Raw genomic sequence first — 26,351 nt, 5'->3', positions numbered from 1 at the left:
AGCCTGCATCCCTCCGCGTGGCCTGGACACATGCACCCAGTCAACGTGATGTGAGTATTGCACAACCAGCTTCACCTGAACCATAAACAACACTGAAAGACAGGGTCTTCCCCTGACCTGGAGGTTGCCATGGCCACCGCGGACTCCACTGCCGTCCCTTCACAGGGTTGAACTCTGGGCTAATAGGAGGCTGCTCCAAAAAGCCCCTGAAAGATGGGGATTATGAAAAATCTACGGATGGATTTCAAATTTTTTTGCACTAAAATAGCCTTTTAATTCCATTTTCAACAAACTTTAAATTATTTTTAAATGCATTTATTTTCACTTTATTTGAAAGAGAGAGAGAGAGAGATCATCTATCTGCTGGTTCACTCCCCAAATACCCTCAATAGCCAGGAGCCTAGAACTCACTCCAGGTCACCTGTGGGCATGGCAGGTACTCAACCGCTTGAGCCATCACCTGCTGCCCCTCAGGTGTGCATTAGCAGAAAGCCAGATCCAGAGCAGAGGAGCCTGGATTGGAACCCGGCACCCTGGGACGGGATGTGGGCATCGCACACACTATGCCAGACACCTGCCCCTTTCCCCTTGTAGGGCTCACTACTCCAGGAGTCTGGGTGGAGCCTTTATCCCACAGCCTTGTACTTGTACGTGCTGCCTGGAAGCTGCGATAGCAGGCAGGGCCAGGCGGGCACCCCTGGATCAGAAAAGGGAGGGGGGCGCTTTCTTTGCTTGGGCTGGGGGAGGCAGGCAGGGTCCCACCCTAACTAGGAACCTTGTGGAGTCAGAGTGCTGGGTGTGATCCCCCGTTCTGCCTCCTTCCGGCTGGGTAGCCCTCGGCAGTTCACTGTAACCTGTTTGAGACTAGGGTACAGCACTTAATGCAAAGAGCAGGATGTGTTAGATTAGGAAGAGCTATGAGCAAGGCACACACAGGGTGGATGCAGACTTTATGTGGCTGAAAGCACATTTGATTTGTGGAGATCCTGTCTGAGAAAACAATGTACAATTACAAACACCAGGGAATGTTAAAAAGTTCATAGAAAATACAATTTAAAAAATGGAAATCTAAATGCACACGTGGTATCCTCAAAAAGTTCATGGAAAGTGCCTATTATGAAAAACTGCATGGACTTCAAAATTCTTTTCACCAAGATAAAGTTATGCCTTAATTCCATTTTCCAATGAACATTTTCAGAGTACCCAGGTACAAAACCAGGTGTAATCAGAGCATTTATTTCAAATGAGGAAAGAAAACATAAAAACATGTATGTCTGAAAAACAGACAACCTCAACCTTACAAAACCCAGAAAAATGACAAGATGATTACTGATCAGCTGTCTGACATATGTCTGCATTACTTTTTCCTCTACAGTTTTGGAACTGTGTGCTGTTTGATCATTTCTTCAAATGACAGTGACTGTGGAATGCCATCTTCTCTAGAGTGAATAGCAAGATAATTTGCTGATTCCTCAGCATGGTTAGCTAGGATTTGTTTTTTATTGTAGATTTAGAAAAAAATAATTAGCTTCACAGGTAGTTATGGGTAATGTCATGTAAATGTTTAGGACTGTTGTCAAATTTGGGGAAATGTGAAGTTTCTTTCAAATGGAAGCTGTAAGACTTTATGGAATTTTATGCATGCTTGTATATTGTCTTTTTTAAAATTTTTATTTATTGCTTATTTTCATTTTATTTGAAAGGCAGGGAGACAGAGACAGAGAAAGATAAAGATCTTGCACTTACTGATTCTCTTCCCAAATGCCTGCAACAGGAGCAGGCAACTCAATCTGGCTTCCCACTTGGGTGGATCCAAGTTATCTTTTTTAAAAAATATTTATTTTATTTATTTGAAAGACAGAGTTACACAGAGAGGTAGAGACAGAGGTCTTCCATCCTCTGGTTCATTCCCCAAATGGCTGCAATGGCTGGAACTGAGCTGTTCTGGAGACTGGAGCCAGGAGCCAGGAGCTTCTTCCAGGTCTCCCATGTGGGTACAGGGGCCCAAGGACTTGGGCCATGCTCCACTGATTTCCCAGGCATATTAATAGGGAGCTGAATTTGATGTGGAATATCTGGAACTCAAACTGGCACCCTCAGGGCACTGGCACTGCAGGCCAGGGCTTTAACCCACTGCACCACAGAACCAGCCCCAGGATCCAAGTTCTTGAGCCATCATCTGCTGCCTCCCAGGATGTGCAAAATTTGCGGAATTAGCGAGAAAGCTGTAATCTTGCCCAGCTGGTACTCTAACCGAGGCACTGTGATCCAGAGTGGTGGGCATTCCAAGCAGCATCTTTTTTTTTTTTTAAGATTTATTTATTTATTTGAAAGAGTTACACAGAGAGAGGAGAGGTAGAGGGGTCTTCCATCCAACAGTTCACTACCCAATTGGCTGCAACAGCCGAAGCTGCGCCAATCTGAAGCAGGAGCCAGGAGCCAGGAGCTTCCTCCGGGTCTCCCAAGGACTTGGGCCATCTTCCACTGTGTTCCCATGCCATAGCAGAGAGCTGGATCGGAAGTGGAGCAGCTGGGTCTTGAACCGGTGCCCATATGGGATGCCGGCGCTTCAGGCCAGAGCTTTAACCTGCTGCAGCCGGCCCCCTCAAGCAGCATCTTGATAGCTGGGCCAAAGATCATCCTTAGCGTCTGATATTAAATTCTGGAAATTGATGCAGCACCTTGCTGGGACCGCTTCCAGAACCCAGGAAGAAGCCTGTGGGAGGGAGAGGCCTTCTACCTCAGCTGGGAGGTCTACCAGTGAGTCCTCAATCAGAGTTAACTGGCTTATATTTTATTGTTTTCTTTATTGACACACATCTTTTCAATTTTACGATTTTTGAATTGGTGGAGAATGTGTTGTCATCTACACTAAATAGAATCTTAAATTTCTACAACAGTCATTCATTCAGTATCATTTGTTAACTGTCTACTTTGGTCTTTGGAAGCTGTTTCTTTTTAAATTTGAAAGGTGGACATGCACACACACACACACAGAGAAAGAGATGAATCATCTCCCATTCACTGGCTCACTCCTCAAATGCCTGCAACAGCCAGGGCTGGGCCAGGCAGAACCCAGGAGCCAGGAGCTCAATGCTGGTCTCCCGTGACCCATGACCTGCTGCCCCAGGGTACAGTCATCAGGGAGCTGGCATCAGGAGGGGAGCCAGGACTCGAACCCAGGCACTCTGACGTGGCACACATGTGTCCCAACTGTATGCCAAATGCCCTCCCCACTTTTGAAGCCTTTTATGACCTCAAGCAGATAATAAAACACTTAGCGTGATATCTGTCATGCAGTAACTGCTTAGTAAGCTTAACCACTGATCTCGCCATCAGCATTCCATCTTGGACTAGGCACTTGGGTATAGAAAGTTGAACTACTGTTCTCCCAGGAGGTAGGAATGGCCCAGCTTTGGGTTAAACTCTGAGACCTCAGTGGGAGTCATGTTTTGTCTCAGGTTCTAATTAGTGTCTTCATTAACCATGATTCTCCTCTGTGGTTCATCTCCATTTATCACTAATATGCTATTATAATGGCTCTGCTTTATACATTAAGCCTTATTTTTTAAAAAATATTTATTTATTTAATTTGAAAGGCAGAATTAGAGAAAGAGAGATCTTTGATCTGCTGGTTCGCTCCCCAAATGACTGCAATGACCAGGGCTGGGCCATGCTGAAGCCAGGAGCCAGGAGTTTCATTTGAGTCTCACAGGTGGGTGCAGGGACCCACGGACTCAGGCCATCTTCCACTGCTTTCTAAGTCATGTTAGCAGAGAGTTGGATCAGAAGTGGAGAACCAGTACTCATATTGGATGCCAGCATCGCATGTGGCAGCTTAACCTGATGTGCCACAATGCTGGCCCCAAGCCATGCTTAAAAGTGCTGAGCGATGACATATAATTTGGTAACATGCTCCCATTTTTAAAAATTCTTATCAGTCTAGTCACTATACTTGTCAAAATATGGTTTTCTCTATTTTTTAAGATTATTTATTAGAAAAGCAGAGAGAGAGAGAGAGAGAGAGAGAGAGAGAGAACCTGTGCGCTGGTTCCCTCCCCCAAGTGCTCACAAAGCCAGGAGCTGGGAGCTCAGTCCAGGTCTCCCATGTGGGTAGCAGGAACTTCAGTAGTTGAACCATCATCTGCTGCTTCTCAGGGTGTGTATTAGCAGGAAGCTGGAATCAGTAGTGGAGTTGCAGTTCAAACCCAGGCACCCTGGTATGGGATGTGAGCAAATGTCCATGCTTGTTTTCTATATATTTCACGGTGATGGAAACATCCTTGAAGTGAGCAGGTGACAGCTCACACAGCTGGGTCCCTGCCGCCCGCGTGGGAGATCCCGATTGAGCTCCAGACTCCTGACTTCAGCCTGACTCGGCCTCTACTGTTGAAGGCACTTGGGGAGTGAACCAATGTATCAAAGATCTCTGTCTGTTTCTTCCTTTTATAAAAGAGGTTGGGTCCAGCACTAACTGTCCATGGGTATCTGTTGAGAAGCTTCTGGTTGTAGGTGACAGAAAACCACAGGGGAAATGTGCTGGCACCTGCACTGAGTCCTGGCTGGGTCCGCTCATCCTTCAAGCAGTCCGGCAGTGCTGGAGCTGCTGATGGGGCCAATCCCACCCAAACCACAAGGCTGGGATATTTGGGGTGCTGTCGGGAAGGGAGACGGGAGAAGTGCTCTGTAAGGGAAACTGCAGACATGCATATGTGTTCAGATTTATATTATTTATTTGAAGGGCAGAGTTACAGAGAGAGAGAGAGAGAGAGAGACCTTCCATCTGTCTGTTCACTCCTCAAATGGCCTCAATGGCTGGAGCCGGGCCAATCGGAAGCCAGGAACCAGGAGCTTCTTTCGGGCCTCCCATATGGATGCAGGGGCCCAGGCATTTGGGCCATCTTCTACTGCTTTCCCAGGCCATAGCAGGGAGCTGGATTGGAAGAGGAGCAGCAGGAACTAGAACTGGCGCCCACATGGGATGCCAGCACTGCAGGTGGAGACTTAGCCCTCTATGCCACAGCACTGGCCCTATAAGTAAATCTTTTTAATAAATAAAAGAAAAATCTTCAGTAGAGGCTGTGAGAGGGGAGCCCCAGAACATGGAGGACAGAACCTGCCCTGATTTAGGGAGTGCATCTTTGCTCAGTAGATGCAATTTGGTGGTTCACTCGGAGGAGATGGGGAAGGTCTGGCCAAGTTTGTTTTCATTCCCATCAGCACTGGATTCTTTGCTGTAATGCTCACATCACACAGCAGTTGTGAGATGTTGCATGTGGATTCAGGGGGAGCCGGTGTTGGCAGAAGCCAGGTTCCTCCAAATGTCCATGGAACCAGGTCCTTGTGGGGAGCCAAAGGTTTCTAGGGATGAAGCCACAGACGTCAGCTTTCTGCTGTGCCCGCTTCTTATGGAGATTCTGTGAGATTCCACTCGTGATGTCAGGGAGGCTTTCACGGAAGCACTAGAGGTGGCTTGTGAGGGGATGAACTCTTTGGTGGTGGTGCAAAGTCCCTGGGAGTTCAGTAGGCCCTGAAGATGACATGGGTGCAGACAATAGCATTGAGCGACAGGTGCATATTCCCTCGCAATCTCCAGTAGATAGGGCTGTGCAGAGGCTCAGGAACACCTGTGATGCACTGGGTGGTCTTAGTGAGTCTCACTCTCTTGTTTAGAACATACAGGGAGAAAGTTAATCTCTTAGTACAGTCTCTGTATTTTCCTCAGGGCTGGCTACGTTTTGAAAGTATTTACAAAATTCACAAAGGTTGATTTTTTGCCTTTTTTGAATTCTCTTTAATAAATATTTGAGGAAATAGTTCCAGCGTGGTGGTCGGTGGTTTTCTAAACCAGAGACAAAGCAGAGAATGACATGGTTCAGGGACAGGTGTTTGGTCTAGTGTGGTTCAAATGCCTGTGTCCCGTGTCGGAGTGCTTTGACTTGGAGCTCTGGCCCCTGACTCCAGCTTCCTGTTAGTGCACACCCTGGGAGGCAGTGGTGATGGCTCAAGTGATTGGGTTCCTCTTATCTACATGTGACACCAAGATTGAGGTCGTGCCCCTGTTTCAACCATGCCAGCCCCATTCTGGCCAGTGTAAGCATTTGGGAAGTGAATCAGCAGACAAGAGTCTGCTCTTTATCTCTCAATTGGAATAAAATATTTTTAAAATAGTCATAAAATTGTTTCTCATCAAATGTCTGTGTTCTGGAAGCATTAGCTTGACACGAAGCCATTGTTTGGCCTTCTGGTAGTCGGATATTAGAAAATGGTTCATTTGATGGATTACAGGGCAGGAGTGGGTAGGATGAGGACAGGAGAGGTCCTAAACACGGATCTGCACAGCTGCTGGAGGTAAGAGTTTCAGGCCTGGCCTCTGTCATGAGCTTCTTTCAAAATCTTTGTGCTTCAGTTTGCGGTAAGAATGCAAGGTTGGTGTGTGACCATTGCCCTGGGTACTCTGGTATTTTATAAGCATGCCTGTCCTTTGCATGGACGTGTCCACCTCTGGGTGAGCATCGTCAGCAGTGAGAGTGGAAAGTGAGAGTGAGCGTGGATTAGCCAGCCTGAAAAATCCTACGCAAAATCCAAATCAGGCCAAACTGGAAACCAGCGGGGAGCCACAGCCCAGGAAGTGGAGTACCAGCTGCAGGCTACATCCTGAGATCCTGGAAATCAGAACTTGGAGCGGGTCAGTAGCTTAGGAGAGAGTGGCCTTTAAGAGAAGGGCTCCAAAGGCCGAGGAGACGTGGGGCTAACGTTTTCCGTTCAGTCCTCCGAACGCTCCGTGCTGATCCCTGGCCAGTGACTTCTCTTCTGTAAGCCACAGTGCCTTCCTCTGTCCACGAGGGTGACAGCTCCTCCCTCGTATGGATGCTGAAGAGTGAAATAAATAATGCAGGTCAAGCTCTTGGCTCGGTGCCCAGCATGTAGGAAGCATTGGAGGGCTCTGGTGGTTATGCATGTTTTATAATTCTTTGGAGCGCAGTAATTGGGTACCTGGTGTTCATTGTTTTGACTGTGGTTCAGGTGGTGAATGTCCTCAGCTGAAACTGACACCACCCTGGTCTTCTGAGGAAATCCAGGAGCAAGGTGGCGTTAGCACAGTCTCTGTGCATGCCAGGTTTCCCACCCATCAAGGCAGAGGCCAGCTCTGCCTGTCAGACACCTTGGCAGGAAGAAAGGAAAGGATGTGCAGCTCAACTTCAAAGCAGTATTTTGTCCACACCCTTCCATAGCAGGGGACTGGAATCCGGTTATCGGACAGTCACAGAGCCATTGAGCTTCGATGGGATGTGTTTCCATGTCTTTGGTTGGAATTGAGTTTTTACATCACATGTTTGATTAAAAAACAACACCATGCACATGTAGGAGAGGTGTCCATTAGAAATCCCCATACTGTCTGCTTAGCTTTTTTGTGAACCCAAAACTGCTCTTAAAAAAAAATCTATCAAAACAACAACAAGAACTCTTGCACGGAGGCCTGAAAGAATGACTTCTCAGTACATACAGAAACCTGTGGGAAAAAAACCTTGCAAGACACACACAGAGACCAACCAGATTGTTGTCAGTAGGTGGCAAAGTCCTTTGCTGTAAATATTGCAAGACTCCTCTTTTTCTACTTTAAGAAAAAAAAAATTGCTTTGCATTTCCGACAACAGCAAGGGCTGGACGAGCCTTTAGTTCGTGTGCGAGAAGCTGTGACCACAACGTGCAAGGTTTTCCTTTTGTGGAGACAGAGTTTGGCCCAAGCTCAAGTTGAAGTTCACGCTTGGGTCTTCATTTGCCTTCCGTGAACTAGGTCGCTTACCTTGAGTGAGGGCTGCACCCCGGGACCATTCATTCCTCTCCTATCAGAAGTGTGCCCGGTGCAGCTGAGCTTCAAACTTTGCAACTTTCACTTTTGGTTAGTTAGGACCTCCATCCGGCAGTATTTGAATGTGAGTCTTTTCTGTGGCTTTTCTGTGGCTCCTTTTCAAAGTATTCAAAGCAGTTTAAAAATACAGAATGTTCAGCGATCTGACCAAGAGCTAATGTAAGTACTTATTTAGAGGCTTTTTTTTTAATCTATTAGATTTGAAACTCTGAACTCATACGGTGTCCTGGAAATGGATACTAAGATTTAAAAAAGGAGGGGGAGGGGATTGAAAAACATGGGACTACTTATCCTTAGAGTCATAATGCTTTCAGTTGCTACAGTAGCAGCAAATAGCACAGCTTATAAAAACAGAAGAGCTAAACTTCTTTATTTAATATTAAACAGGAAACTGAAAGTATTCGGGAGCAATTGCTGGGTTTTCAGCAAACCTGCTGCCGTGTTTATCTGTGTTGCAAAAGCCTAAATGGGATACTTCCTCTTTTATTCACTGAAGATAGCAAGTTTTAATGAAAATCCTAACCAAAACGTGACCACTGGAAGCGGGTTCTATATCGCCAGGTTTTGAAACAACCTGTTTTCCACTGCAACCAGAGGGAATTTGGAAGCAAATTAAAAACCTCTTCCAGACTGGAAAATGCTTCGCACTTTTGTTTCGCCTTTGTGCCTGGCTGTCACTTATCCAACATGTGCATATGAATATTCGTTCTGAAGACCTGGGCTTCATTTTAAGGTCAGCCTTCAATTTCCAGAGAATATAATTTGCTGCTATTTTTAGCGCATCATGATTGCTCGTAATAACTAATGGAAAAAACTCAACAGAGAAATAAATGTGTAACAGCTGTGGCTGCTTAAACTTGATTAAAGGCCATAAAAAAAAGTAAACAGAAGAATGACTGTGACAATAGATGAGGGAGAGGCAAGTACCCCTGTCATTGTGAAAAGTTTCACAGACATCACTCGCTCCACTTGAGAAGGCTGGCCGTGTCTGTGTTTAAAGTTTACTTTACTGGGTGTCTTGCGCGGGATCAGTGTTGTAGTGAATAATTTATAGCCAGCATGAATGAGCTCATTAGTCACCTTTTCAGACTTTAAATGAGTTTTGTGGTTGTCATTACTCGAGCCTTCTGTTCAGCCACTGAGCAAAATGACAGTTTGGCAGTTGGCTGCCTTCTGAGTGGGGCCGCCTGTTTCCCTTCAGGTCTGCGTTGGCTTTTGTGTTTCCTTGAAATCTTCCCTTTCTAGCCCTGGGCTGGTCCAAGAACTCTCCACGTGTCTCACATGCCTTTTGCACCCCCAAGTTTAAAAATGAGACACGCCAAGGGGGGGCTTGAAAACCAAATTGTGCAGTTGTGTCTGCCAGAGAGAGGGGGTGGGGGGAGAGAGAGAGGGAGAGAGAGAGAGAGAGAGAGAGAGATGAGCAGCAACTCCTGCGTGGTATGAGTGTTTTTGTGCTGGGTTTGACTTGCAAGTGATTCAAAAGCAAAAAGCAAGAACTGGCAAGTTGTGCAGTAGCCGAGCCAGGGGCTCGCGGGCCGGCCGGCGTCGCAGACAGGGGATGCCTTCTGGGTTTGGAGAGGGAAGGGTGTTTCCGGACAGGCTTGCCATGTTTCGATTCTGAACATTAAGATGGTGCCCATGGAGAAATTGCGCTGGCGAAGCTGTTGAGTCAGGTTTCCAGGATGAAAGTGGGGGGTTCACAAGAAGACCTTGCCAGCCAACAGAGAGGCCCAGAATGGTTGAAAGGGGGCTTCGCTTCTTCCTCATCTCCTCCTCTCCCGGGTCCAAATCAGTAGGAGAAAGTGAGCCCGTGCAGCTGCCTCCTCGCTGTGCCCTGGAGACTTGCCTGGGAGGCTAGTATGTGGGGAAGAGCAGCCTGGGCACGCCAGTAACCGGTGGGATTTCTTTGGAACGGATGCCCTAAGGACCATCCCTCCCTTTGAACTTGGCTGCGGCAGCCTCTGGAGAGCTATGGCATTCACTCCCTGATACTGGCCCCGCTCCGGAAGGCTAGTTCTCTGTTGCATGCGCGCTGTGGCCCTTGGACAGCCTCTGTTGGCGCTTACGGTGGAGGGATGGTCACATGGGGTCTCTCAGCCGAGTGCCTGGACCCCTGCTCTGAGAGCTCGCTGACGTCCCCCCACCCCCGTGAGCAACAGGCACAGAGGCTGCCATCACCCCCGTGGGCAGCACCCCCTTCCGGGATCCATATTGTCAGACAGCTGGCCCAGCACTGCGTGAGCCATGTAGGAAAGATGCTCGGATTCCTCTCTGGAAGAAATGCCAACTTAAAAAGGACGCCTGGTTGTTTGGGGGCCAAATCTTTAAAACCAGTCGGAGTCACACGGCTTTGAGCAGAGAAGGGAAGTGCTGCTGATCGCACCCACAGAATCTGCAGTCCACGTGGCCACTTCCTTTCTGGCCTCTCAGCCCCTCAACGTGATGGGGCTTTCATGTACTGTCACACCTCACAATACATGGGCACATTTTCCTGCGCCTGAATCTTGATAGTAAAGGCACTTGGGGTGGGAGGTTCCAAACAGCAAGTGTAGGTAACCCTCACTGCCTGATGGAGGAGACCCCTTAGGTTCGGCTACTGCTGTAAGTTGTGTACATTGCTGATTTCCAAAAAAGAAATTTGTACAGCAGGCCATGTGTGGGTAATATTCTAATCTAATACTCTTTCTATTTTTTAAAAGTTGTGGTGCCGGCACCCCGGGTTCTAGTCCCGGTTGGGGTGCCAGATTCTGTTTGGGTTGCCCCTCTTCCAGGCCAGCTCTCTGCTGTGGCCGGGGAGTGCAGTGGAGGATGGCCCAAGTCCTTGGGCCCTGCACCTGCATGGGAGACCTGGAGGAAGCACCTGCTCCTGGCTTCGGATGGGCGTAGCGCGCCGGCTGTAGCGGCCACTTGGGGGGTGAACCAATGGAAAAGGAAGACCTTTCTCTCTGTCTCTCTCTCTCTCACTGTCCACTCTGCCTGTCAAAAATAAATAAATAAATAAATAAAAATAAATAAAAAGCTTGATTTATTTGAAAGGCAGAGTTACAGAGAGAGCGGGCAGAGACAGAGAGATCTTCCTGCTAGTTCACTTACCAAATGGCTTCAATGGCTGGGGCTGGGCCAGGCCAAAACCAAGAACCTGGAACTCCGTCTGGGTTGGGGGCAGGGCCATTTTCCACTGCTTTCCCAGGTGCGTGAGTAGGGGGCTGGATCAGAAGTGGAGCAGCCTGGGTTTGAACCAGTGCTCATATGGGATGTGGGTGTTGCAGATGGTGGCTTAATCCGCTGTGCAACAGGGTGGACCTGTTATCTATCTAACATTGTTTCTCAGAGTGTTGATCAAAAGCGATGCTTTTCCTTTGTTTTAAAAAGGCCATCACAGAGCAAAGAATTGTTTTCTTTCTCATCCCTCTGAAAAGTAAAATGAGAGAAGTTATTACTTGGCATGGGAAAGACTTTGGCAGACGTAGCTACCAAAACCCATGAGGCTGTAGTACTTGGTGTACTCGCCGGAGACAGGAAAACAATAAAAGCTCTTAGGCATTTTGGAGGATGAGAAGGTTGATGATGCTTTGCTTTGACTCATCTGTACACCCAGTAGATACCAGCTTCGGAGAGGGACAAAAAGCAAACTTTTTTCTGTTAGGCGATCAATTATTTTTTCAAGATTTATTTTTTATTTATTTGAAAGGAAGAGTTAGAGAGAGAGGGAAGAGATGAAGAGCTCTTCCATCGCTGGTTCATTTCTCCAATGGCCACAACAGCCAGGGCTGGTCCAGTCCAACGCTAGGAGCCCAGAGCTTCTTCCTGATCTCCCATGTGGCTGCTGGGGCCCAAGGACTTGGGCCATCCTCTGCTGTTTTCCCAGGTACATTAGCAAAGAGCTGGATCAGAAGTGGAGCTGCTGGGTCTCAAACTGGTGCCCACGTGGGATGCCAGCACCACAGGTGGTGACACCACAACATCAGTCCCAGCAATCGATATTTTTAATTTCCACTGTGCCACACATGATTAGAAGTGTAAGGCAGGGTCCTTGCCCCTCAAGGCACTTACAGTCTGACATTCAATATCTAGTTGATTTAGTTTCTGTTACAGAGTTACACCATACTGTATTGATTATGACATTGAAGATGAACTTTTTTTTTTTTTTTGCAAGTGATGCCTTTTCATTCCATTTAACATTCCCCTCTTCTTTCTTCCTCCTTATTTCTTGGTCACAGTTTTTCCTCCCTTGAGACCTGCTGCTGCTCCTAGCCTTTATACCCTTGACTTCCAAGTGCTCTGGATTGATCTAAAACAGCCTTTGGTTCCCACTGGAACATTGCAAATGCTGGGGACTGTATGGACTCCTGGCCCCATCTCTAACTAGCTGTGTGACCTTGGGCAGGTGGCCAGACCTCACCGGGAATGAGGTTAATAATAGTCCCTACTTTGCATGATTAATGTGAGGTTGAAATCAGTGCATATTTGCAAAGTCTTAGAACCCTGGCACAAGGGTTTATTAAATACAGTCAGTCCTCATTATTGGCAGATTCCATGTTTGTGAATTTGTCCCTTCCCTCAAATTTATTTGTTATCCCCAATCTGATACTTGCGTTGTTTTCATGCTCACTGGCAGATGTGTTGAGTGGTGACAAATGGGCAACACTTCACCATCTTGTTTCAGCACTCATAATGTCAACAAGCATCATTTTGGTGGTCTACTCAGTGCAATGCTTTTTGCAATTTTGTGCTTTTTTGTTGGTGATTTTGTTGTTTAACATGGTGCCCAGGCATCATGTCGAAGTGCTGTCTGGTGTTCCCAAGCCCATGGCCATTACAGTGTGCCCCAAGGAGAAAATCTGTATGGTCAAAAAGCTTCCTCTGCCACGAGTCCTGCTGCCAGTGGCCGGGAGGTCCGTGTGAAAGGCAAATCTCTCGCGCGCTCTCTCTCTCTCTCTCTCTCTCTCTCTCTCTCTCTCTATATATATATATATATATATATGGAAACACAGATAAAATAAGGCTGAGTGTTGATGAGTTGATGAAAATGTGGTGATCACAGGAACCTAAGTCCCCTGGGAGCCATGGTTCGGTATTGGCTAATTCTGCATTTGTGATACATTGTAACTGCCACAGATAAAATGAGAATCAACTGCGGGTAGATGGAATCCAAGGGCTCTGGGCAGCAGCGTCTGCCAGTGGAAACTGCCTGCTCCAGCACTGCAGGGAGTGGCCCTGGGAGGGCAAGAGAGCAGCTCTGGTCACGTGGGGAGCCTTGGCTGGGAACAGATTTTCTATCAGATTCAAAATAATTAAGATGTATGCATTTGGTTTCTTTTATGCATAACTATTATAGAGATTAATTTGGAAATAGCAAATATTCCCCTTCCCCACAAATTCTATTCTGTTTAAAAAAATTTTTTTAAGAATTACTTACTTGAAAAGCAGAGTTAGAGTTAGAGTTAGAGTTAGAGTTAGAGTTAGAGTTAGAGAGAGAGAGAGAGAGAGAGAGAATGTTCCATCCACTGGTTCACTCCCCAAATGGCTGCAATGACCAGGGCGTGGGCCAGGCCAAAGCCAAGAGCCAGGAGCTTCTTCCAGGTCTCTCGCATGGGTGAAGGGACCCAAGCACTTGAGCCATCCTCCACTGCTTTCCCAGGCACATTAGTAGACAGTTGGATCAAAAGCGAAGCAGCTGGGACTCAGCCCATATGGGATGCCAACACGGCAGGCTGCGGCTTAATCCCTGGGGAGGAGGGAGCAAATTCTTTTCTTTTTTTTTTTAAGATTTATTTATTTATTTGAAAGAGTTACACAGAGAGAGGAGAGAGAGAGAGAGAGAGAGAGAGAGAGAGAGTCTTGCATCCAATGGTTCACTCCCCAATTTTCCGCAACAGCAGGAGCTGCGCTGACCCAAAACCAGGATTTAGGAGCTTCTTCCAGGTCTCCCACATGGGTGCAGAGGCCCAAGGACTTGGCCCATCTTCTACTGCTTTCCCAGGCCAGAGCAGAGAGCTGGATTGGAAATGCAGCAGCCGGGTCTTGAACCGGCACCCATAAGGCATGCCGGCGCTTCAGACCAGGGCATTAACCTGCTGCACCACAGCGCTGGCCCCAGAGCAAATTCTTAATTCAAAAGTGTTGGGAACTCTTGATCTTGGAGCCTACATAAACGTTTCAAAATAAAGTTTGTTATTCAAAACCTTTAAACTGGCCCTTCAGGGCCAGTGCTGTGCCGCAGCGGATTAAAGCCCTGGCTTGCAGCACCAGCATCCTATGTGGGCGATGGTTCTAGTCCCGGCTGCTCCACTTCTGATCAGCTCCCTGCTAATGTGCCTGGGAAAGCAGTGGAAGATGTCCCAAATGCCTGGGTCCCTGCACCCACATTGGAGATCTGGAAGAAGCTCCTGGGCTTTGGATCAGCCCAGCTGTGGCCATTGTGGCCATCTGGGGAATGAACCAGTGGATGGAAGACCTTTCTCTGTCTCTGTCTCTGCTTCTCTTTGTCTGTAACCCTGCCTCTTGAATAAATGAATAAATCTTTAAAAAATAGTTAAACCCTATTAAATTTTTTTTAAAAAAAGTTCATAGCAAATGCATATTATGAACAAACTATATGTGGATTTAAAAAAAATTGTAACAAAATAAACTTACCTTTTAATTCCATTTTCCCATGAACTTTTTGAAACATCCTCACTCAGGGTATGAGAATGTGAAAATGATTCAGAAAAGGGGAAAGCTTGGCTTAAAACTAATGGAAAATGCAAAGGGCAGGAAAAAAAGAGAACACGGGTCCATTGTGGCCATATCATGTAATAACCAGCTTCTCATTCCAGCGATTTTGTTATTTTCACCATTGTAAACAATGTCCTAGTGAACACCTTCCCAAATACATTGTTTCACCCTTCAGTTTATTTATTCGATACATATTACTGAGCATCCTCTACATGTCAGCCACTAGGTAGAAATTCTGGCTGTCCACTCCTGAATCAAAAGGACATGAATTGGGGCTGGCGCTGTGGTATAGCTGGTAAAGCCGCTGCCTGTAGTGCTGGCATCCCATATGGGCGCTGGTTCAAGTCCTTGCTGCTCCATTTCTGATCCAGCTCTCTGCTCTGGCCTGGGAAAGCAGTAGAAGATGGCCCAAGTCCTTGGGACCCTGCACCCACATGGGAGACCTGGAGGAGGCTCCTGGCTCCTGGCTACAGATCTGTGAAGCTCTGGCAGTTGTGGCCAATTGGAGAGTGAACCAGCAGATGGAAGACCTCTCTCTCTCTCTGCTTCTCCTTCTCTCTGTGTGTAACTCTTACTTTCAAATAAGTAAATAAATATTTTTTTAAAAAGGGGGCATGAATCGGAGCAGGTGTTGTGGTGCAGCAGGTTAAGTCACTGCTTGCGATGCTGGCACCCTGTGTGAGAGAGCTTGTTTGAATCCTGGCTGCTCTGCTTTTGATCCAGCTTCCTACTGCTGTGCCTTGGCAAACAGTAGAAGATGGCCCAAGTGCTTGGGCCCTTGCCATCCATGTAGGAGACCAGAATGGAGTTCCTGGCTCCTGGCTTCAGCCTGGACCAGACTAGGCTGTTGGGGCCATTTGGGGAGTAAACAGCAGATGGAATATCTCTCTTTCTTTGTCTCCCTCTTTCTCTGCCATTCTGCCTTTCAAATCAGTCTTTTAAACAACAAGGTGCCTGGGCCCTCAAGAACTTATTGCCTCCTGTGGGCAGTCCGGGGGGGTGAGGGGGGTGGGCAGTTAACTGTCTTGTTGGGATTTCTTTCCTGGAGGTTGGAAGTTCAGGATAAATGGCTATGCTCATTTGAATTTTAATTCATTTTTTCATCCTTCCCTCTTGCAAAGTTGTACCCGACCACATTCCTACGATCACTCATACCTGTATTACCATAGTGATTCCTTTTAAGTCTGTGCTGACCCAGTAGGTGGAATATCACAATTGCTTTAGTTTACATTTCTTTGATTATTATTGTGGTTAAGCATTTTTTTTTTTTTTTTTGTGGGAACAGTCCCATTTTTGTTTCTATTTTTTTCTGAATTTGCCCTCTTAACAGGGTGATAATTTATTTTCTTCTTGGAGTTAGAACAGTAATAAGTTAAAATTATTTGCCCATTTTCATATGAATGTCAAGAATTCCCTCATTTATGGTTTGTGTTTCATTTCAGAATTCTGATGTGCCCACAAATTCAAATCACTATGCAGTCAAACATAATTCTTTGGTTTATTTACTTAGCACAAATCATGCTTTCTAGGTGCTAAGGCGTGTTACATGTTCCTTACAAATTTGAATTAATTTGGTCTTCATCACAGTCCTATGAAGTGGGTATTGCTATACTGGGGCAACTCAGAAAAGAGAAAGGCATGCACTTACCAAAGTTATCCAGCTAGTAAATGATAAAATCACTTGAACCAGTGTGTCCAACCGCACTATACCACACCATTTCTGGCCTTGCTATTAGGTTTGGTGAGCATTTTTTCAATTTTTTAAAATCCAAAATGTATTTATTGGGAAGGTATCTCATCTTTCTTTTAAAATAAATTATCAACAAAGATGTATTTACTTATTTGAAAGGCAGCATTACAGAGAGAGAGAAGCAGAGACAGAGAAAGAGAGATCTTCCATCCACTGGTTCTCTCTCCAAATGTCTGCAATGACCAGGGCTGGGTTAAGCCAGGAGCTTCATCTGGGTCTCCCCTGTGGGTGCGGAGGCCCAAGCTGTTTTCCCAGGCACATGAGCAGGGAGCTGGACTGGAAGTGGAGCAGCTGGGACTCAAAGTGGCACCCATATGGGCTGTGCCACCGTGCTGACCCCAATCCATTTCATCTTGACTCAGGGTGCTTTGGGGGCTGCTTCCTTCTGAAGGGGCATCCTCTGTAAGCCTTACATTTCCTCCTGTAGGCTGGCAGAGGGCAGTGGAGCCGCCAACACATACACTCCTGTTAGTGCACAGCTGTGGTGGTATTAGAGCGTCCTGGGCACTTCGATCCATGGCGTAAGAATTGGGGTTTCCTCTTCTCTTCTGGAGACCGATGGAGATTCTTTGCGACAAGCATGTTTGCGTGGGCAGGCTGTCACTGCCAGATAGAGCTATGGTTACTTTTTCTTTTTTTTTTTAATGAATACTTAATTTCAAAGGCAGATCAATAGAGAGGAACAAACACACACAAAGAGAGAAAGAGAGAGTGGTATCTTCTATCTGTTGATTCATTCCCAAAATAGCGGCCAACAGGTAGGGCTGGCTGGGCCAGGCTTAAGCCAGGAACTCTATTCAGGTCTTCCATATCCGGGGCAGGGACACAAGCACTTGGGGCACCTTCTGCTACTTTCCCAGGTGCTTTAGCAGGGAGCTGGATCAGAAGTGCAGCAGCCAGGACCTGAACTGGTGCTCTGACACAGGATGCTGGTGTCGCAAGCGGTGGCTTCCTGTGCAGAATGCAGAAATGCTCCCAGAGTTCCCCCGTTTCTTGGAGGGCAGTTGCTGATTTTTTTTCCTTAGGATTTATTTATTTGAAAGGCAGAGTTACAGAGAGGCAGAGGCAGAAAGAGAAAGAGAGAGAGAGGTCTTCCATCTGCTGGCTCACTCCCCAGATGGCCACAACGGCTGGAGCTGTGCCCATTTGAAACCGGGGGCCAGCAGATTCTTCTGGGTCTCCCATGCAGGTGCAGGGGCCCGAGGACTTGGGCCATCTTGGCTTTGCTTTCCCAGGCCATAGCAGAGAGCTGGATCGGAGGTGCAGCAGCCAGACCGCGAACCGGTGCCCATATGGGATGCCGGCATTGCAGGTGGTGGCTTTACCTGCTACGCCACAGCACCGGCCTTGGTGGCTACATCTTTTCTTTGTCCTGGTTCTTAGTCCTCTCTGTGAGTTGACTAAATCTGGATTCCAGATCACCAGTCTGCACTTGTGTTTATGCTCAGAGGAGTTGACAGGTTCTATATTTTCAGTTTGCTGCCAGTAGGCAAGGTGACAAGCCTGGGTTTGGCGGGGGCACCTGAGCTAATGAACTTGGCTGCACCGGTTCAGCTACACTTTCCTTTGACACACACCCCTCCCCTAAGCCTCCTGGCTCTGTTCCCTGCTGGAGAATTCTAAGAAGCCTTTTCCCAGGCTCCACCCTTCAGAATGGGTCACGAAAACAACAAGAATTTACAAAAGGGCAACCCCAGGAGAGGATGACCAGAAAGCCAAAGGAAGCCTGACCAAGCTTTCCAACTGGGCAAGAGGTCTGGGGTCTTCCAGCTGTGGTCTTCACAGAGGGGAAGGAAGCAAGGTGCTTTTTGTTTTGTTTTGTTTTGGATCCATTACCAAGATCATTCTAGTGCCTTATCTCTAAGAGCCAGTCAGCCCATGATTAAGGCCTTATCTCCGACCATAATCTCTCCCTCTCTTCTCATATTCAATCATTTCCCAAATCCTACTGGTTCTCCCTCTGAAGGTTCTTCTGTAGTCATTGTTTCTACTCTTAGGACTCTTCTCTAACTCCGCGGGCCAGCAGTGGGAGCAGCAGCATCACCTGGGAGTGGGCGCTGGGAGGGGATGCAAAGGCAGGTGGCTCCTTTCAGCAAGTCCTCCCTCCAGCTAGTTCCAGTGGACTCCCAAGTTTGAGAACCACTGCTCTGGAGTCCCACAGCCAACTTTAGAACATTCCATGTGCAATGGGTGTTCATTGCAGAAACTCTGGAAAATGAACAAGTATGAAAGAAGCAGGCGAAAGAAATCACTCCCCAACTCTAACATCACCACTTTAGCATTTTTTTCACCCAATTACACAGACACAGAGAGATCTTCTGTGCAATACTGGTTCACTCTCCACAACAGCCAGGGCTGGGCCAGGCCAAAACCAGGAGTCCAGAACTCCATCCTAGTTTCCCACACAGGTGGCAGGGCCTCTAGTTACTTGAGTCACAACCTGCTGTCTCTCTGGGTGACATTAGCAGGGAGCTGGGACTAGAAGCAGTGCCTGGACCTGAACCCAGGTACTCTGATATGGGGTGTGGGCAAACCTGCCTCCAAAACACATCTTTTTTTTTTTTTTTTTTTTTTTTTTTTGACAGGCAGAGTGGACAGTGAGAGAGAAACAGAGAGAAAGGTCTTCCTTTGCCGTTGGTTCACCCTCCAATGGCCGCTGCGGCCGGCGCGCTGCGGCTGGCGCACCGCACTGATCCGATGGCAGGAGCCAGGAGCCAGGTGCTTTTCCTGGTCTCCCATGGGGTGCAGGGCCCAAGCACCTGGGCCATCCTCCACTGCACTCCCTGGCCACAGCAGAGAGCTGGCCTGGAAGAGGGGCAATCGGGACAGAATCCGGCGCCCCAACCGGGACTAGAACCTGGTGTGCCGGCGCCGCTAGGCGGAGAATTAGCCTAGTGAGCCACGGTGCCGGCCTCCAAAACACATCTTTAAAAAGCATTCCCATTTTGTACGGATTTCCTGTGAAGGTCTTATGTCGTCTTTCCTCTCCCAAAATTCATCTTGGCTTCACTATCCCATTCCGTTCATCTTTTTTAATCCTATTGCATCTAGTGCAACTTCTGGGCTCACGATATTCAGGGAGCCCCTTTGTCCTCTAAACTTAGAGAGTATATGAGCTGCTCCCCCTGGTATTTATTCAGAGTGATTAGGATGTTTGTCCTCTTGTCTACTAACATGTGCCCCTAGACACAGAGACCTTGTTTCTGTGGCACCTAGCATAGTTCCATGAACATGGTGGGCACTCCGTAAATATTTATTCAACATGGGAGTGCATCTTCTATGGCAATCAAGTCGTCATATTTGATAAATCTGCTGGTGTCATTCATTTCTCCTACCTGGAACAAGAGTTTGCAAACAGAATCAGTCCATGGTGCTTTTTGAAAATGCACATTCCTGGGTCACGTTCTGGGAGACTCCTTAGGTGTGGCTTCCCAGGTGTGGCTTCCCAGGTGGTTCTGATGGGCATCTCCAGCCAAGCAGCTCAGGTATAGAACACCATTCCCTACTTCCACAAATGGAACACCCACTCATCTCACTGCATCTCTTCCCTTGTCCAGGCCATCTGTTCCCCCAGGCCCCTTGTCTCAGCTGTGGGAGGGAGGAAGAAGGGGGCAGTCACCTGACTTGGACGAGGCCAATCAGATTGTTTCCCTGAGATTTTGAACTGTGTGGTGGAAGATCTGAGCACCACTGACTCAGATGACTGCAAGACTTGGTGCCGGCAGGCGTGTGTGGCCATCAGTGAGCAAGAAAGCCATCTGACAGGGAGGAGAGGGACGCGGTTGCTCAGGGTACTTCAAAAAGTTCATGGAATATGGAATTGAAGGTTATATTGGTGTAAATTTTTTTGAAATCAATGCATAGTGTTTTGCTAATACACATTTTCTATAAACTTTTTGAAGACTTCCTCAAAGTGCTGGGATTTCAAATTTTCCACACCAAAATGAACTTGTCTTTTAGCCCACTTGCCCCAAACTTTTTAAGACCTCTTGTAATTTTGTGCTCTCCAGCCCAGTACCATCAAGTCTCCGGTATTTCCCAGAGTTCCAGGACGCAGGTAGGATTCAGCTGTAAAGGTGTTGGTCAACAATGTTATAAGGGGCTCAACTTGTTATTTTGTCACTTCTGGGCCTCTAAGACACAGGGTGCTTTCTGAGAGAATGGAGACTGGGGTGTTCTCCCAGACGGATTTGGCCCACGCAGCCTTCTAGTGGGGAGCATGTCCTGAGCGCAGAAAAGGCCGCCTGGAGACCTCCTTTGGCTTACAGCAAACGTCTGGATCCCCCACCCCCCCAGTTCAGACAGACAGATGGGCAGGTCCTGCACTTCCTCACATCTCTTACTGCTTCTGTAATGGAGAAGAGAAATTAAGAAATAGGTCTGAGAATGCAAGAAACCAAAAGCAGGCAGAGGGAGAGAAAGGCAGCTCACCTCATCACACTCCACCTCTGCTTCCACGTTCTGTGGAGTCACTGGAGTTTGCTAGGTGCTTGCAGAGTTTTAAAGACACTTTCTGTGTGTGCAGCGACCTTCGCTCACCTGCTTTATCTTGCCACTCGGAGGAAAGAGAGACTGGGGTGAAAATAACGTGCCACCGCTACTTAAAGTAGAGAGTGTTGTGGTGGGCTGGGGAGCTGGTGATGGATGAGGGTGATTTCTGCCTTTTCCAGGCCAGCCAGGGGCTTGGACCAAGTCTCAGCTGAAGCACCCTCAACGGATGTGCTGATGGGGGCCGGGGGGCCTGGAGACTGAGCTTGTCCTGATCCTGGCTTTGCCACCAGTCCTGGCCCTGAGTCTCAAGATGATGTAGTGTGCCACCTCCTACCTTTTGCTTGGTGACTTGGGGTGGGTCCCGCAGTGCACTCAATGATAAAAGGGGTGGGGCTGGATGACCTCAGGCTGTGTCTAGGGTTCCACCCCGATCGTCCCCCAGTAGGCGTTGTCACAGCCCTGGGAAGTAGTGAGGGCCAAGTCCCTGAGTTGGGGAGGCACTTCCTTGCCAAAAGGTTTGCCATCTGCCCTCCTGAAGCCTGCTTGGGGACACTAACCTGACTCGGGTTGAGCGGGGCTCCTTTGGTTTTGGAAGCAGAACACATTTTCAGAAGCGTTTCCCTTCCCATCCCCTTGGGCTGGGTGGAAAGGTGCCGCCGGCGGGGTTGGGGGGCACACCGGGCTGTTGGTTCTGCAGTGTCACAAAGCTCACGATGGCTCAGGTGGGCGTAATGGGGGTGGTGGGAAGAGAGCCCCGGGCTCCGCTGTAGGGAATCGACCCGCGTGGCTACCTGGGAGCGAGTACAACCTTGTTTCTATTTATGTCTCCACAAGGGTGTCCTGTCCGACTCATTGGCTTTCATCCTCTCGGGAGGCAGCTGGTTGGTGTGCCTTCAGCAGTGGGTGGCCTTTCTCTGGAGGGGCCTTGGCTCGCCATTGGCTGCGTGGCTTGTGAGTCGGCAGTCGCGCTCCGAGAAGAGCTGCGTGCGCCCAGGAGACTGGTTTTCGCTCCAGGCCCGCAAGCCGGCTGGGCATTGAGCACCTCCCGCCAGAGGGGCCCCTCCGGTGTGGCCCTGGGGGCGCATCTCCTGCCCGGTGATGACCACAACCGCCCCCTGGCAGACACGGGCCACCTGGGCGGGAGGCCGGGCACCTCTCCTCCCGGGGCTGGCGGTGGGCGCCGACATGGGCTCAGGCGGCCCGCCAGGACGCAGTAGTTGGGGGAGAAGTCTCACCCTCCCTCACCAGCCTCGTCCGCATCGTAATTCTTTTTATTTTTACTTTCGACCCATGTAAGGCAAGCGGATGGGGCAGGAGCGTTCCGGCGACACGTTGCCAGCGGCGCAGCGCTGGAGCCCGGGGAGGAAACGGCCACGCGCCGCCGGCCCCACCTGCCCCGCCGCCCACGCCCTCGGCCGCCCCTGGGGCACGGGACCCCGAGTTCACCGCACCCGGCCCGGAGCCGATTGCTCCTCGGGAGCGCGGGACGCCAGGCGCGGGTCGGGCCGGGCCGCGGGGAGCGCGCGCAGGGGCCTCCCCGGCGGGTCCGCGCCGCGCGCCCCAGGCCGCCGGCGGCCCGGCCCACGTTTTCCGTCTCTCCCGCTCCCTCCGCCCCGGCCCTCCCCGCCCCTCCCTCCCTCCCTCCCCGCGCTCCCCCTCCTCCTGCCTGGTCATGTGTCGCCTTTTTTTGTTTGCAGTGGAAACAATTTCTCGCCGCTCGGCGCGCCCCGGCCCGACGCGCCGCGGCGGAGGCGAGCGGGAGGCGGGACGGGGCGGGGAGAGCGGCGGGGCCGGCGGGAGGACGCGCGGCGCGCCCGGCGGACGCCGCAGGTCCCATGCCGCGCCGCGACCCCCGCGCCCCTGCCGCCCGCGCCCGCGGCCGCCCCCCGCCGCCCGCCGGCCCGGCCTCGCCGCGCCGCGCCCGCGCGTCCCTCGCGGGGCCCCCGAGCGATGCCCGCTGGGCGCCCGCGAAAGTTTGTCGGCTGCGCTGAAGGGCAGCGGCGCCCCCGCGCCCCCGCGCCCGCTCCGGCCAGGTGAGTACGCGCTGCCCCGGCGGGCTGGGGGTGGGGTAGGAGGCAGGGCGCCTGCCGGGGAGGCCTGCCCCAGCCGTCCTGGAGAAGCCCGGAAGCCCCCGGGACCCTTCCAGTCCCGCGGGAGGGCCTGGCCCGGCGGGGAGCCCGGGAGCCCCGGGCGGGGAAGTTGCCCGGGCCGGAGAGTTTCCTGCCCGACGTGCGCGCCCTTCCCGGAGCCCGGGTTTCCGACGGGGAAAGACCCGGTCAGGTCTGCGAGGAGGGGTCCCCGCCGCCCCGGCCTGGCTGGGGATGCAGGCCAGGGGGAGACCCCACGGAGGGAAGCGGGCTCCTAACAAAGCCCCCCCCCCCCAGCCGTGCAGGAGGCGACCGTCTCCGGAGCCCTCGGACCGACCCCTCCTCACCCCAGTGGCCTTCGAACCCCCCCCTTGGGCTCTGGACAAGTTGGGGGGCGGCGGGCTCCGATTGATCCGTGGCTGGGGCTCGCCGCGCGGCGGCTACTAAAAGGTTTATGACATCTGACCGGCAGTGAAGGTATGCGAGCTCCAGATCGCCCCGTAAGCGCCGAGCGGAGCAGTTTCCCCGTCGCCTGGCAACGCCGCTGATGGACGCGCGGGGCGGCCAATCGCCGCTCCCGCAGGTCCCCTTGAAATGTTTTTGACAAGTACAGTAGACGCGAGTGCGGCGCGTGCGCGCGCGCCCGGGGGCGCCGGCCCCCCAAACTCCGGGCTCCCCGGCTCGGCGTGGCGAGGGTTCCTCGACTGTGTGCGTGTGTTGTTCAAGTCCACGCCAGCATCTGTTCACACCTAGCCCATCTCAGCTTTATCGATAATTTGGAGACTTTTAGATACCAGGCAAGAAACCAAGCCTCCCTCCCTTCAGAGAAGGAAGCGGAGCGGGTCGTCACCAAAAAGCAAAGCGAGCGGGTGTGTGTGTAGCGAACTCGACACCGCGCCGAAAAGTTGCGGAGAGGTGGCCCGCGCCTGGCTGTTTGCGTGTCTGGTGCAGTAACCCTGTTGGCAGCAGGTTGGAAATGTTGGCTCCATTGCAGGCTCACATGACCTTTCTCCGAAATAAGAGGGAGAAAAAGATTGGGCGAATTATGCAGTTAGAGTATAATAATGGAAAACTCCTCAGCTGCGGTTTCTGGGAACTGTTTTTTTTTTTTTTTTTTTTTTTTTGCATGGAACTGTTGGGCTCAGCAGCCTTGCTTACGGTTGCCGTAACCTGCGGGGTGTGTGGGGCTCCTGCGGACAGTTGCAGAGTGCGAGGGGACCTTACACAAAGCAGAAAAAACGATCCAGAACCGCTGAACCCTCCACCTCCACCCGCAAACCCTTTCTTCTTGACCGTGCCATTTTTCTAATAAAAGCACCTCGCTGGCAGTGTTTGTTTAAAACAAAAGAAAACATGGAGAATCGTGTGTTAGTTCCTTTGGGAAGCTGCTGACAAATAAGCAAATTAAAAAGAAAGAGAGCAGCACGTTGTCATGGCAACAGTGCAATTAAATTACTTTACTGTCAGCCATGATATAATTTTCCTGTTTGGAAGCTGAGGAGACATAAAACTTTCATTGGGAGCAGAAGTGGACTTTGGCGGCTCAGTGCTTGTCTTTTGTGCTCGGGCTGTGTGAGGAACATTTTCCGCTGGGCTCGGAGGGGTCCTTGAGAGAGAAGCCTGGTTTTGATTCGTTTGTGTAAAAGTTAGAAGCGGTGTCAGGTTGTGCCCTGTGAGGTCCCCAGACCTAAAGATACGAAGCCCGATTTGTTTTTCAGCAGTGTGTCGTGTACTGCTCGGGGTTGTGTCCTTGTCTGTGGGTGAACCTGAGCTCCTGTCAGCCCTTGGAAGTTTCTTCTCCTTAGAATGAGGCATCTCACAGCAGCACCTGCCTAGCGTCCCCCTATTTCTTTGCAGGACGCCCTGGCTCCGTGCAAACGAGAGGACTTCCAAAAGTTCATGGAAAATGGAATTAGAAAATAAGTGTATGTTGGTACAGAACATTTTGGGGATCCATGCAAAGGACGGATCGTCTGAAAGTCTGCAGACAATGTGTATTGTGAAAGAAAAAAGTGTGTGGATTTTTAAATTTTTTTTTGCACCAGCATAAACTTAACTTTTACTTGTATTTCTCCTGGACCTTTTGGAGGTTCCCTTACATTGTCCACCTTTGGGGAGGAGGAGAGGGCTGCCGGCCCGGGCACTCTTGGCCCCCCACATTGTGCTCTATGGAATCCCATCTTGGGGCTTCCCCGGATAACATGGCGGTTACTTTAGATGGAGTGTTAATGGACATTTAGAGATTTGGAGTGCTCATGTCTTTGCCTTTGTTGCGTTCATTCTTCTAGTTGACTGCAGAAATTAAAAACAGACACTCTTAAGCCCAGCACATTGTGTTAGCTCTACAAAGGAGAGTGGGAGCCCGTTCTCGTTATCTTGACTGTTACTTCTATCTCACACTGGGGACCGGACATGCTTGTGCATCTGTAGGGGTTACTCTGTTTGTGGACTCGCCACCTCCTTTTCTTTTCTCATCAGATATTATTTTACTCCCTGTTCTTTGTCATTGATTAAAACGAAAAATGGGAATGGTGGCTGGCGGGGGATGGCAGGGATTAGAATTCTGTAGCAATTTTTCTTGCATTTGCCTTCCTGCCTGGAAGCTGCCTGTTGCTCTCCTGATGTATTTCACTGATTCTTTTGTTGTGGTGGTGAAGTTTAAAAGGCAGAGAGACAGAAAAAAAGAGAGATCTTTCATCTGCTGGTTCATTCCCCAAATGGTCACAGCGACCTACCAGAGGCAGGAGCCTGGAATTCCATCCAGGTCTGTCCTGTGGGTGCCGGAAACCCCAGTACCTGAGCCATCAGCTGCCGCCTCCCAGGCACGTTAGCAGGAAGCTGGATCAGTACTGGAGGTGGGGTTTGATCCCAGGTGCATCCCCAGCATAGGCTTAACCTGCTGTGCCACCACACCTGCCCCTTTTGTTCGCATTGATTTGTGTGTGGCCTGAGGTTCTTATCTTTTTCCTCCTGGGTATAGTATCCCAATAAAATGCAGCACACTACTTCTTCTAGTCTGAATCTGCACAGCATTTTTCTCTCATCCCTCTTTAGACTTGCATCATCATCACAGTTGCAGTTTTTGGTATTGAGTTTTGTGGGGGGGATGGGAAACAACAACCAGATTGGTGCTCGCTGTGGCCGCAGCTTTAATTCTAAGGCCATTGGGAGTGATTTTTATGTGGAAATGGCTGAAATTAATCTAAAACAACTGTCCTTTTTACAGGTATTTTCTATTCTTGAGAAGCTAACCAAGACCAATAACAAAGCAACAGGAATTGTGCACTTCACTTATTTTATTTTTTTTCAAGATTTATTTATTTACTTGAAAGCAGAGTTACAGAGAGGCAGGGGCAGGGGCAGAGAGAGAGAGAGAGAGAGAGAGAGAGGTCTTCCATTGATGACTCACTCTCCAGATGGCCGTAATGGCTGG

The 26,351-nt window shown here is 49.7% G+C and overlaps 1 protein-coding gene across 34 annotated transcripts in view; it reads left to right on the top strand.

Moving 5' to 3' along the window:
* FOXN3 (forkhead box N3) overlaps window positions 1–26,351 on the top strand; it is a 457,141-nt gene that overhangs the window by 180,807 nt on the left and 249,983 nt on the right. For 2 of the 34 annotated variants that reach the window (XM_051825945.3, XM_051825947.3), the window contains exon 1: window positions 22,554–22,864. The exons of 28 other annotated variants lie outside the window; for them this stretch is intronic. The gene's annotated coding sequence lies outside the window, so the exon portion shown is untranslated. Of the gene's footprint in view, window positions 1–7,677; window positions 8,033–22,553; window positions 22,865–26,351 lie in introns of those variants that run through there. 4 more of the 34 variants (XM_070065522.2, XM_002719607.6, XM_070065513.2 and 1 more) reach the window with 4 other exon arrangements.

The sequence above is a fragment of the Oryctolagus cuniculus genome, chromosome 20 (genome assembly GCF_051225735.1).
Source record: "Oryctolagus cuniculus isolate XC-2025 breed Fujian yellow rabbit chromosome 20, ASM5122573v1, whole genome shotgun sequence".
NCBI lineage: Eukaryota > Metazoa > Chordata > Mammalia > Lagomorpha > Leporidae > Oryctolagus > Oryctolagus cuniculus.
Note: the sequence above shows the minus strand (reverse complement) of the source record. Positions and strands in the feature narration are given on the sequence as shown.